At 48.9% G+C, this 12944-nt stretch overlaps 1 non-coding gene and 1 pseudogene across 1 annotated transcript; one reads left to right on the forward strand and one right to left on the reverse strand.

Moving 5' to 3' along the window:
* LOC142432569 (G kinase-anchoring protein 1-like) overlaps nt 1–12944 on the reverse strand; it is an 81325-nt pseudogene that overhangs the window by 22787 nt on the left and 45594 nt on the right.
* Nucleotides 7125–7286, forward strand: LOC142432991 (U1 spliceosomal RNA). The gene has a single exon (XR_012781058.1). It is a non-coding gene; the product is annotated as a U1 spliceosomal RNA (small nuclear RNA).

A 12944-nucleotide genomic window follows, 5' to 3' on the forward strand; every position in this document is an offset into this window, starting at 1 on the left:
GTGCCACGGAACTCCAGAAGAACCAACTAGTCTTGGAAGAAGTAAGGTCAGAATGCTCCTTAGGTCTGAGGAAGGGAAGTCTTTGCCTCATGTACTTTGGCCATGTTATCAGGAGACACCAGTCCTTGGAAACAGATATCATGCTTGGCAAAGTAGGGAGACATCAGAACAGAGGAAGATGGATTGACACAGTGGCTGCAACAATGGACTCAAATATAACAATAATTATGAAGCAGGAGTGGGGCGGAGCAGTGTTTCGTTCTGTTGTTCTTAGAGCCATTCTGAAGCGATGGCACCAAACAATAACAGTGAATCATGTGACATTGAAGTCTGGGTAGATGAGAGAGACAAATTCATAGACCCTCATGTGTGTATAAGAAAGAGGTTTACATATAAGAATTTGAACATTGAGAAAACATCTCAGCCCAGTCCAGATCAAGTCCTTAAGTCTGAATTAGCCCATCTGTCTGATACCAATCTATAAAGTCTTCAGACTCATGAAGCACATGCAATGATGCTGAATGCAGGCAGATCACAGGCCGGTGGGTGCAAAGTTTGTGGATACAGCGGTGGTGGAAGCATCTCAGTGCTGGCAGGAGAATCCACGAGGCTCCTCCAGTTTCTAGGGCATGGGGGTCTATCAGCATAGTGCCATGTGTTTTCTCAGTAGAGCATCTCTCAGGAAGTGAGCAGAGAGAGACAGAGAAGTGTCTTCTGCCTCCAAGGAGGAACTACAGGAGTTCCCAAAATTCTCAGGAGAAGGCCATGCCCACACAGAGGCCTCATTGGCTGTGATCCGATTGACAGACTAGACTCCACCCCTTCACTCTTAATCCTCTCAAGTCCCAAATGGACACCAGATTGTATACTACCACAAAGTCTATATCACTGCCTCCCTTGTTGAAAGCATGCTCTTGTTACTGGTGCAATGGGCACCGGTGGGAGCAAGCGGGGAGGGGAGGGTTGGGGATTGAGAGTTAGGTGAGGTGTGATGAGGGGTGGAAACAGCCCTTGCAGAGTTGTAAGGGGTAAATGGAGTGATTCTGTAAACCAAGGGGCCCTGGTGGTTCCATGGTACAGTGCTTTGCTGCTAACCCAAAGGTTGGGGGCTGAACTCACCCAGTGGTTCTGTGTAAGCAAGATCTGTCATGTGCTTCTGTACATCTTTACAGCCAAGACAACTTGATGGAGCATTTCTACTCTCTTGCACGTGGAGTCGCCATGAGTTGAAATCAACTTGATGGCCGTGCCACCAACAGCATTTTCCCCAGATGACTCCACCATGGTCACAGCTCAACCTCCACTCATGTCAACTCTAGCCTAGATCTGTATCCTTAACTGGACGATGGACCACAGGTTGACCTCTTGGCATTCCTCTGCCCCCAAATGGACTTCTCCCCTTAAAAGTATATATTTTAAATTTTGTTGAAAATATATACAGAAAAACTACAAATTCAATCATCTTCAATGACAATGACATTCTCATTATTTCCACCCCGTTATTCCAATTCCATTAACTTAATCTCACTTCCACCCCAACAGAGTAACTGTTGTCCATTGGTTTCATGCGCGCGCACACACGCACACACACACACACACACACACAAAGATGGTAGTACTTGTGGGTGAAATTATTTACCTTTTTAAAATAATATGTGTTACTTTGAACATTTTATTATGGTTTGGATGAAAGTTGACAGAGAAAACTAGTTTCCCATGCAACAATTTATACACATTTTGTTTTGTGGCATTTCTTGCAATCTCTAACTGATATTTTGTTGTGTTTTTGATGAGATTTTGCACCTAAAACAAAGTTCCCACTTGAATACTTCTACTCCCATTGTCGAGGGCCAGCAGCTACCTTTGTCTCGGTGTGCCAACATTCCCTTGCGTCCATCCTGGTGGTTCTCTTTCCAGGGCTCAAGTTTCCCTGCCCGCCTATCTTCTCATCTTTGCTGAATTCTTGGTCTTCTTATAGACGGTATGCACATGGGTAATATCCTTTATCGTGTATGCTGATCTGTTATTGTAGTAAAATGTGCTATTTTAAAGCATTATCGCATTTGGAAGGCTATGGATGACAGTGGACACCCCAAATCCTTAGTCACGGAGTCCACATGTGGATAAGCCTCCAGAGAATCCTTTCTTCCCACAGACCAGGGATGTGACCAGCCTCGTTTTCCTGCAGAGTGCAGTGGGTTTTTGGTTCTGTTTTCTATGTTTTGCTGTAAAGCCCGGGATGTCTTGTGGGGAATGTGCAATGGGTACAAGAAGGAAGTCAATGTTCTATAGTTGATTTGGGGGGGGAATGATTGTACAACTCTTATTACTATGATTGAACTATTGAATTGTCTGAGATGGGAAATAGATGCCAATAAAACTTTTAAAAAGTAATTGTAAAAATAGAGAGTGTCTCATGATCATAGTCTCAGGGAGTCTTCTGGTTGCAACTGGCCCCGCAGGTCTGAACTTGATGGCACGTGACTGGCTTTGGCGGAGGTGGAGGATTGTTACAGTTCAAGGTTTGACGAGCAGCTCGGGGAGTTCTCTAGTGTCAATGAGTCCAGTTTGAGTGTGCCACTTGATTCCTATTTTGGGCCAGGATGCCCATCCACTCGAGGGGGAAAGATGTGGCAGTCTGCTTCTATCAACACTTCAGTCTTGGCACGAGAACAATTCATCCAGAAGCCTAAAGGGCCGTGTGAACCTCAACGTCCACAAATGCGAGACCTAAAGGACCAGATGGGGGCTCAGCTGCCACTGCTGCCCACACAGAGAGAGACTGCAATGGCGGTCCTAGCTAGAATGGGGTAAGGAGGATGTGAACAAAACTAAAAAGGTTCAAAATAAAACAAACAAACGGGCTTGTTGGTCAACAGAGACAAATGGAACCCTTCAGAGGCTGGGTTCTAGACAGCCTTCCAGTCTGGAGTCAAACTCAACCCTAAGGCTCAATTTTCAGCCAAGCACCAGGGAGACAGACCTATAAAGCGGACAGTAGGCAGACACCTCAGAACAACCTCCCATCGGAGATCACAAGAGCGGCATGGGCGGGTGGGGGGGGGGCAGGGGGAGGTAAAGCTCACAAAACAGGAAGGGATTACAAAGGAAGAGGACATGCAAATGTTAAACACAGGAAGTCAGGCCAGTGCTGTCACATTGCAGCCACTGCAAACAATGGCGTGGAACAAGCCCTCTGTGAATAGTCAAATAGAAAACCATTGTGTTCGACTTCCACCCAAGTCACAAGGAAGAGTTAAAGTACATAAGCATGTGTCTCATTTATTCCAAAAGCAACAACAACAAAAACAACAGAAAGGATTACGTTCTTGGAAACCTGTGTCCGGCAGTTCTACTCTGTCCCTCAGGGCCACACTCTAAGTCGAGATTAACTTGATGGCGTGGGCTTATTTATTATTTGTTTGAGGCAATGCCAGTGCCACGTCCAGCCCTGGTGTGCCCTTCAAATGCTTTATCTGTAAACAGGAATGTTTAAAGGACTGGTCTCATAGGAGTGCTGGTCACAATGAGCAGTAAGCAGCTTCAGTGGGCCCCTTGCCTCTTCCCTGGGAAGAGAATGTGCTGACCTAGTGGTGCATGGATCCAGAGGGCTTAGCAGTTAACCATGACCTTGAAGGCAGCTGCTCACAGATGCACGTGAGAGCACAGACTTTTGGCTGAGCGTTGGTGTTCTTCATTGGAAACCGCCAGCAGAGCCGTGACGTGATGACCACGTCGGTGGAGTGAGCTCCGTCCCCAAAGGACAGATTCAGTTGGATCTCCCGTGGATGGCATACACACGTGCACAGAGGCTCGAGATGATTTACTTATTCTCTTTGGCGGTGTTTTCAGTGAAGGTCTAGTCGCAGTTCAATCTCCCATTCCACAACTGCTGGCCAAGTTGTTCCGTGACATTGGTTATGGTTTGGTTTGGTTTTGATTTTTGCAATGTGTCAATCTTCTCATTAGGATGGGGGTCAGCCCCTGGCTGTGCACCTCCTCCCATGGAATGCTTAGCAGTGCTTGTTATCACTTCGCATGGAGAACCACATGGCACGGGGAGCGTGGCGAACTGCCCTGACGTCGATGGTGCTTAGATGGCATGAACACTGACCACGAAATAGCTTTGTAAAAATCTTCCCTCATTGAATCACTGCACGATTCCTTACAACATCACTGAGCGGAAGCCTTTTCAATCCCCTTCCCCTGTTGTCCTATTCTTTCATTGTGACTTCACTCTCAAAAAAAACCAAAGTTATTGCCGTGGACTCTCAAATACTACTGACCACCGTATTGCAGCGAAAGCGCCAGAAAACTTGGCAAAATCGCAGACTAGAACAGCACCCGTGGCCACAAGAGCAGCAGGACGTGCTTGCTGTGCCTGCAGACAAACCTACAGCGTTTGAAGGCATCTTTGTCATTGGGTAATAAAGACTGGCTTCATCGGAGCATGTTACTCCAACCAAACTCCCTGCCGTCACCTTGTTTCCAACCCTGGTGACCCCATGGGACAGAGCAGAACTGTCCTTGGGGACTTCCGAAATCGTACATCTTTACAGAAGCAGGTCGCCTCAACGCGCTCCTGCAGAGCAGTGGATCGGTTCGTATTTTTGACCTTCTGGTTGGCAGCCCAACACGAACGCCGCCACGTCACAGAACGCCTACCTACAGGAGGACCTTGGTTCGACAGCTGATGAGCAGAGAGTTTCAGCCTTGTGGATCCACTGCTACCTGTCAGCCGGGCGAATGAAACCTGGCTTTTGTTGCGATCCATGGCTGATGTTGTCCGGTTGGACCCACAGCGGCCCTCTGCTCAACAGGAGGAAACAGCGCCCAGCGGGGCACCCTCCTCTCAGACGGTGTCCTGTCTGAGCTCTCTGTGGCCGCCACCGAGCCGGTTCATCTGGCGGGGACCCATGTATGGGAAACAACAAATGTCTGCAAGAACATCGGACGGACAATCACCTTGGTGTCACCCTCTACAGTGTCACCCGGTAGGGGGACGTCTGCCCCATCCCCACCACCTCCCCGGTGATACCACTTCCGATGGAGCTGTTCCCATGAGTCTGGCTTCCCTGCCCCTCACCTTCTTGTCTTAAAGTAATTGTTGTTAGCTCAGAAACCAAAGGTTATTAATGGTTGCTAGGGGGCGAGAGGGAGGGGCAGGGGAAGATGTTGCTTTGGGGGCAGTGATGTATGTGACAAGCGGTGTCACGTTTGGGGGGAAAGGGCAGGGGGACAGGTGGTTAGGATGGGATAAAAATGTCACAGACGCCCCTGAAGTGTCACAGTGGAAGCGCCCCTGTGGGAGAATGTTGGGGTATATATATTCACCACAATGCAAACAGAGGACCAAAATCCATCAGCAGGGGCAAAGGACATTCATGAGGCCAGAAGCTGGGGTCGAAGTGTCACTGAACAATTTAGGTAGCAACCGTTCAAGCTTCCTCTAAAAACACAGTGAAATGTGGCTGAGGGGGAAAGACGATGGATTTAGATCTATTCCAAATATGGTCTGAGATCTCGATGGCCGTGATTTTGGTTTCCATGTGCTGGAGGTACCCTGGGGGGACAGCGGTGAAGCATTCGACTGCTGACCCAGAGAAAGAGAGGGTGGTGGTTAGAACCCACCCTACCAGCTGCTGCCGTGAGAGAAAGACCCATGATCATCCATCCAATGGGGCAGCTCTGCTCTGTCACTCCTGGTCACTGTGAGTTAACAGCACTCTAATTGCCATTTGAGTGAGAGAAGGTGTACTCCCTCTTGTTCTCACAGACTTCCCCCACCTCCCCTTCACTGGTCCTTCTGTTAGGTTTCTGGGGCGTTTTTTACCACGGTTCTTGCTTCCCAGAGGTGGAAGAATTCCCGCAGCGGAGCACTTTGGCCACCGATGTAACTTGTTGGATGGAAAGGGCAGTGTTAGGTGTGCCAGTCTCAGAACGTACCCACTATCTGTGGAAAGTGTTCAAGGCCACATGGCGGGGGTGGGGGCTTGGGGCAGCTCGAGACTGAGCGTGGCCACTTGAGGGGTGTATGGAAAACCACGTGGAAAGAACTGCAACCAGAGCAAGGAACCACGTGTGCAGACCAAGAGCGTGACTTGCCAGAGAGCCCCTGAGCAAGAGAGGGGCCCTGCCCTCAGCCTGGACTGCTCATTCCCTTGCAGCCCCACTGGCTGGGGAGGCGTGGTTGAGGGTATTGGCCGACCTTATTGACGGAGTTTAGGCGCACCTGTGATGTTCTGCTGCTGGTGCCCAGGTTGGCTTCCACTTGGGCCTAGGTGGCTTGGGTCTGAGCATGCTCAGTTCTGGATTTTTCCCCTAAGTGTCTAATTAGGGTGCCTGCTTTCTTTTCTTTTTCTTTTGAATCATTTTATTAGGGGTTCACACAACTCTTATTACAATCCATCCATCCATCCATTGTGTAAAGCACATTTGTACATTCATTGTCCCCATCATTCTCCAAACATTTGCTCTCCACCTAAGCCCCTGGCATCAGCTCCTCACTTTTTCCTTTCCCTCCCCGCTCCCCTCTCCCTCATGAATCCTTGATAATTTATAAATTACTATGTTGTCATATCTTGCACTGTCCGACCTCTCCCTTCACCCACTTCTCTTTTGTCCGTACCCCAGGGAGGAGGTCACATGTAGATCCTTGTCATCGGTTCCCCCTTTCCAGCCCCCTGCTTTCTTTTCGAGTCTTTATTGTGTCTGGGACAGCTAATTTTCATTTCGCAGAGGCGTTCGGTAGAGACAACCCCCTTCATCCCTCATCTAGCTACTTTCCCATTCCGATTTGCATTCCTTAGTGGTTACAAGTGTGGCGACTGCCAGTTGAAAGGTTGGTAGTTCCAACCCACGCCAGGGGCACCATGTGCTTTGAAAACCTCTCCGCCTTGAAGCCTCACAGAGCAGTCCCGCTCCATCCCGGGAGTTTCCGCGAGTCGGAATCCGCTTGGCCCTCAGAACTGAGAGCCGGAAAAGAAAGCGTTAGCCCGGGCTAATCAAAATGCTGGACATGTAACAGCCTAGGATTTGGCCTGCTAAGATTTCAATGCTTTAAACCCCCAGGTCTAACAGCCCCTTCCCTTGCAGCAAAACATTTCTCTGTAAGTGTATCAGTCATACTTCCCTGGCAGCAGAAACACCATGGTCATGAGGTGGTTTCCTTGGGCGAGGCTCACCCACTGCACTCCCCATGTGCTGACCCCTGCAATTTCCCCAAATGTGGGAAACGCGACTGCATCATTTGTGGTAGTGGGGGGCTGCGTTTGAGCTATCCCCTATAAACAGCCAAAAAAGAGAGAAACGTTATCACTCAGTAAGGGTGCTCTCAGGCTGGAGGCAAGCAGGCTTGTTGAACTCAGCAGTGGAGTGCGCTGTGCGGACTGCCCAGCCGGGGCTGGAGACCCGTGGCTGTCAGCTGGGGGTCTGAGAATCCCCCAGAGAAGTGCAGGTGGTTGTTTCCTGCAAAGCCTGCTCACCTCATTTCAGATCCTTATCATTGGGAAGCTTGTTGATGATCTCTTGAGGCTGTTGCTAAACCTGTTTCGTCCTATAGTTTCAGGGATTCCAAAAACCTCAAACTCACTGCCCCATCCAGTCACCTTTGACTCGCACTGGCAGTGATAGGAGAGGGTAGAACCGGCCCCTTTGGGTTTCCCAGATGCCAACTCTTTAAAAAAAACAAACCAGCTTTATTAATTGTCTGACTTCATCCACATGCCATACAATTCAATAATTCAATCATTTCAAGAAGGGCTGTACCATTATCAGCACATTCAGATCTAGAACATTTTCTTCTTCCTTGTACTCATTGTTATTCATGTAATTTTTCCCCTAATTGTGACAAAAATGCACACAACAAAACATCCTCCAATTCCACCCTTCTACATGTGTAACTCAACGCCAGTGATTATACACTTCAGGTTGTACAGCCACCACTGATATCCTTTTCCAAATTATTCCACCAAGGACTATAACCCTTCGTGGGAGTAGAAAGCCTCATCTTTCTCCTACAGAACGGCCAGTGGCCTCAAACTGCTGACCTTGGGGTGAGCAGCCCTACATGTAACTACTACCAGTGCATGAGTACATGCAAGTTAAGGTATATATACCTTGTTTGATCGTCAGGGAATCTTTGAAGCGGTTTGGAGGTTGCAAACCCCACTGTTTCCCTCTGTCTAGAGCCTGCAAAAGTGAACTGGGAGTTTCTCTACCCAACCTGGTCTCCATCTTTCGCTGAGACAGTGACACACACGCCTTGGCCTTGTTTTTTGACCATGCCGCCACCACCACCAACCACTCGACACCGATTAATCACCAACAACTGGCCTCTTTTTCTAAGTGTCTGGGCTCTTCCTCCTACCACTTGCCTGCTTAAAATTTTGCTCCCTCGAAGGTGCGAACCTCACTGTGTTCAGATTACTCTTTACACGTTGGTCTGTGGGCAAAGAGTTGGCATGATGACCATCCAACTTTTTACACACAAAACATGTAAAAGGCTGTTGTTTTTGTTGACCACCATACAGTCAAGTCAAGTCCCCATGTGTGCCGATCTCTCTCTCTCTCTCTGGTTTTCCACTCAGCAATTCAAACACATTTTATTTCTTGACGGTGATTGCAATTCCTCCTTGTGTTTCTCCTTTCCATCCATCCTCCTTCGCTCTCCCTCTCTGCGTGCTGAGCTCTGGGCGCTGGGCAAAGGCTGCTGTTTCGTTCTGGAATGGTTGGTGGTTCTAAGGAGGGTGGGGGACTGTCCAGCCTGCAGGCCTCCTTAGGCCCACGGAATCGTCTACACCAGCTGACCCAGGCCTCCCCAGAGAGGAGCAGTTCTAGCCATCACATTAACTCACTCCCACGGAGTCGCTTTCAACTCACAGGGACCCGCTAGCACAGAGTAGACACGTGGGCTGTGGTGTTTCTGAGCCTGTAGTGCTCGCCAGGAGTAGAAAGCCCCATCGTTTCCCCTCGGACGACCTGGTGGGTTCAAACTGCCCACCTTGAGGTCAGCAGCCCAAAGCATGACGACTGTGCCACCAGGACAATCCCACGAGAGGCGAGCTCACTCTAGTTTGACTAGGACAGCCCACGCGTGGTGTTATATCTCCAAATGGTCCCCACACCTGTTCTAAGGAGCATGTGTTCCTTGATGTTGTGGGTCATCTTTCAGGTCTGTCTTTGGTTTGGTGGAAAGCTGAATCCCAGGAGGTGAGTTCAGTTCCAGGTCTGAAGGGGGACTGCGTGTCGGCATCTCAGGGAAGACTGTGATTACAGAAATAGATCACCGGACATTTCTTCTGAGGTGCCCCATGTTCTGATGGCTTTAAACTGCCAGCTTGTCAGTTAGGAGTTGGGTACTTAACTGTCTGCACCACCTAAGTGGGACCCCTAGTAAAAGACATATAGATATAGATATTCTATAATATATAGAACATGTCAAAAATGTATTCTGTATAATGTAACATATAATAAAATGTGAAAATTACATTGAATACATGTAAAGGTATATGTAATAGAAAATAACATATTATATGAGATACTACATAAAGTATAGTATAAATTACACCTTATATAACATAAATATAATATAAGATATATGGCACATATAATTTAATATGAAATTATATCTTGTGTATAAATTATATGTATTATATAGATACAATTTCTTTGACATTTCAACCCAATGTGAAAGGAGGGAAGTGTAAGGGTCAGAAGCCGAATGTGAAATGGTGGCTGCCCTGGGGAATCCGAGTGGAGATGGGGCAGAGCAGGCGGGTCTCAGGAGCGAGAGATGCCAAACAGCTGCCAGCCTGGGGATTAAAGCCTTGCTCCCCATCTGGAACCCGAGGTCTGAGGAACAGTGGTCACATTGTGAGCATTCTCAGAAAGAGCACAGCGTTGCCTGGCTACCCAGCCATGTATATATGGTTTGGCGACCCGCCTGGCTCTGTGGCTCGGAGGAAAATTCCAAGGTGGAATGCATCTAGAGGGGTCAATGACAGATGGTCTCTAAGATGTAACCCTTTCTTCTCAGAGGGCGGTTGGGGGGAGGGTCTAGGGGGAATCCGAGCCAAGTGCTCCAACTTCCGAGGACTTTGGTTTCCTCATTTGAAAACTAGATTTTGCCGAAGGTTGATGGGCTACAAGGAGTCCATGAGGTTGTGAAGGCTCCCGGCCACCTGATAGAACAGTGTAGAACTGCTCCCACGGCTATAGAGTCCCTTCTGACTCTTCATAACCATCTTCCATGTCTACCGCTGCTCTGACACTAACAGCACCAGGAAGGGCTGCAGAAGCACGGTGGGTCCTCTCACAGTGGAGGCGGCTCCGCATCTGAACCCGCTGGGCCAGCTCTCGGGAAAAGCTTCCGTCCTCGGCTCTGTAGGAAAGTCCTGTTCACCTCTGGACATCAACGAGGACCTTGGAGATCTCCGTGCACCTTGGCTTCAGTCTTGTCCTGGGTCGGGGGTGGGGGCGTGTCTCAGTGCTTGGACCCAAGTCCAAAGGACATGATGGCTCTACTCCCGGCTCTTCCTTCGCGGTAGTAGTCAGGTCTCTCTGACCTGGACTTGCTTGTTTAATCTCTTTTGTAGCTCAGAGGAGACTGTCTCAAGGAACCAACTAAGCTGTACATTGGACCCTGCCTTAACACAGCTGCCTCTACTCCTGCCTCAGTAACCTCATGGAGGTTAGGCTGTATGACACTGAGGACGTCAGATCACAATAATTACATCATAGAATAATTGCAATGGCACTGAGAATCACGGCCCAGCCAAGTGGATTCCTCTTTAGAGGGAATACCAGTCAATCCATGACCCAACTGTAACAGGTATCTCTCCAGGTAACCATCCATACACAGTGAAGCACCTTCATAAACACTGAACTAATGTATTTGAATACAGGAAGTACTGTCCGGGATGGATTGAATGTTGTCCTCCCAAAATACGTATCCTCTTGGCTGGGCTCTGACTCTCAGTGATTTGGCAGTTATACAATAACGCTATCATCTCTCATGCTGGGGTCAGCAATTTGGGACAAAAGATAGGAAGCAACACCCCTACTCAGGCCACAGTCCTGATCCAATGGCGGGAAAGTGTCCCTGGACTGTGTCCTATACCACCTTTTATAAGAATTTAAAGGAAGGAGAACTGAGCGGAGAGAGAGGAAAACACTACTCCTCAGAGAGAACAACCAGGAGCAGAGCCTGCCCTTTGGACTCAGAGCCCCTACCCTGAGAACCTCCTAAACCCGAGGGGGGGGCGGAGGAGACTCACACTGACACACGGACATTTCCAAAGCTTGCTGGTCACAGATGTTGAAAGGAGACACACGCCTCCTCCCTGAGTCTACAGAGAGAGGAAACCTTACCTAAGAATTGGCGCTCTAAATTCAGATGTCTAGCCTCCCAAACTGTGTGCTAAACCTGTCCACTTGCCTTATTCTTAGAGCAGCACCACGTAACTAAGACGCTGAGTGCCCTGGAGGGACATCGCTACCTAAGACTGTCAGGGATGATGAGAAGTCTGTCCTAAAAGAGTCCTGTCCCTCAAAATTCCACATTCTCTTGGAACCCACACTTCCTGGAGCCACAGAGACGTGTAGAACCCCCCCCCCACACACACACACACGATTGTCCTCATGAACATTTAAAACCTTACACCCAAATTTCTCCCTGAGGTCTTCTTTCAACTCAACAATACTTTGGCTTAACACGTCAGGAATCTCTGCCTCGGACACGGTGTTTTTCAAAGAAGCATTTTTGTGGGATCATGTGCAGCACAGAGACTCAGAAGTCCAGGCAGGAGCTGAAGGGACAGCAAGTTCAAGTCGAAGCAGGAAGAACACTTTAGAAAAAGAGAGAGAAGATGGTTGTACCATTCCAATAACACAATCGACATCCCTGAATGGTGCACCCAGAAATAGCAGGCGAAGCATGTATATTTTCAACGAGGAAAACGACAAAAATAATTGTGACACACTGTGTCCCAGAGACCACATCTAGGATATAGTGGTTAAGAGGTTGGACTGTGGACTCGTCCTGCCTCATCTCCAATCCTGGCTTCCGTATTAGACCTGCTAGCTCACCTGCCGACTCATTGCTGCTAAGTCAATGCCAATTCACGGTGAGCCCACATGGACCGAGTAGGAAACCCCCAAACATTTGCATCATGATGACCTTTCCGAAGCAAGTCGCTGGACCCTTCTTCCAAGGCACCTCTGTGCGGGCTCACACCACCACACTGTCGGTCGGGAAGCAAAAGGCTTCACAGTTTATATCACCTGGGGACCCCATCAATTAGTAACAAATGCCTTCCCTCTCCTGCCCCTCAGCTTCTTCCCCTGGGAGTCAGAGACCATGGTCAACTGGATGCCGTCTCCCAGAGCTGGGAAGAGGCTAATGTGGAGAACACACAACCCTGAGGCCTCACGATCAGAGAGTGCTGAGAAGGCCTGAAACCGCGTGTGGAATGTAGAGGAGCATGCGGAAGTGCGTTGTTATTCCGTCATCAGTGTCTGAATGAACAGGAAGGTGGGTTTTCCCATAGGTGTACACGTGCACCCCATATGCACACAGGTGCATGTTCTTGTTTTGTTTTTTAAAATCCTAAACCTGCTGCCATCGAGTTGGTCGTGAAGCCGTGGCGAGTCACTATGGGAAAGGCTGCCCAAGGGATGACTAGCAGGAGGTGAAGGTTACCGGAGCTGAGCGTGGCTGCTGCTAGGAAAACCAGAGAGCATTCCAGTGGTAGGCTGGCGACACCGGTGAAATGCGGTCTGCGTTCTGTCCAGAAAGTGGCCATCGGTGTTCAAAACACTCTCTTGGAGATTCCTGACCAAGAGGAGGGGTAGGGTGTGTCCGTCTCAAAGAAGATCACAATTCTGTTGGGGGTGGTGGGGGAGGAGAAGGTGGCTTGCCCCTGGGGAAAATACTTGGCATTGTC

This window comes from Tenrec ecaudatus, chromosome 18 (assembly GCF_050624435.1).
Source record: "Tenrec ecaudatus isolate mTenEca1 chromosome 18, mTenEca1.hap1, whole genome shotgun sequence".
In the NCBI taxonomy this organism is placed as follows: domain Eukaryota; kingdom Metazoa; phylum Chordata; class Mammalia; order Afrosoricida; family Tenrecidae; genus Tenrec; species Tenrec ecaudatus.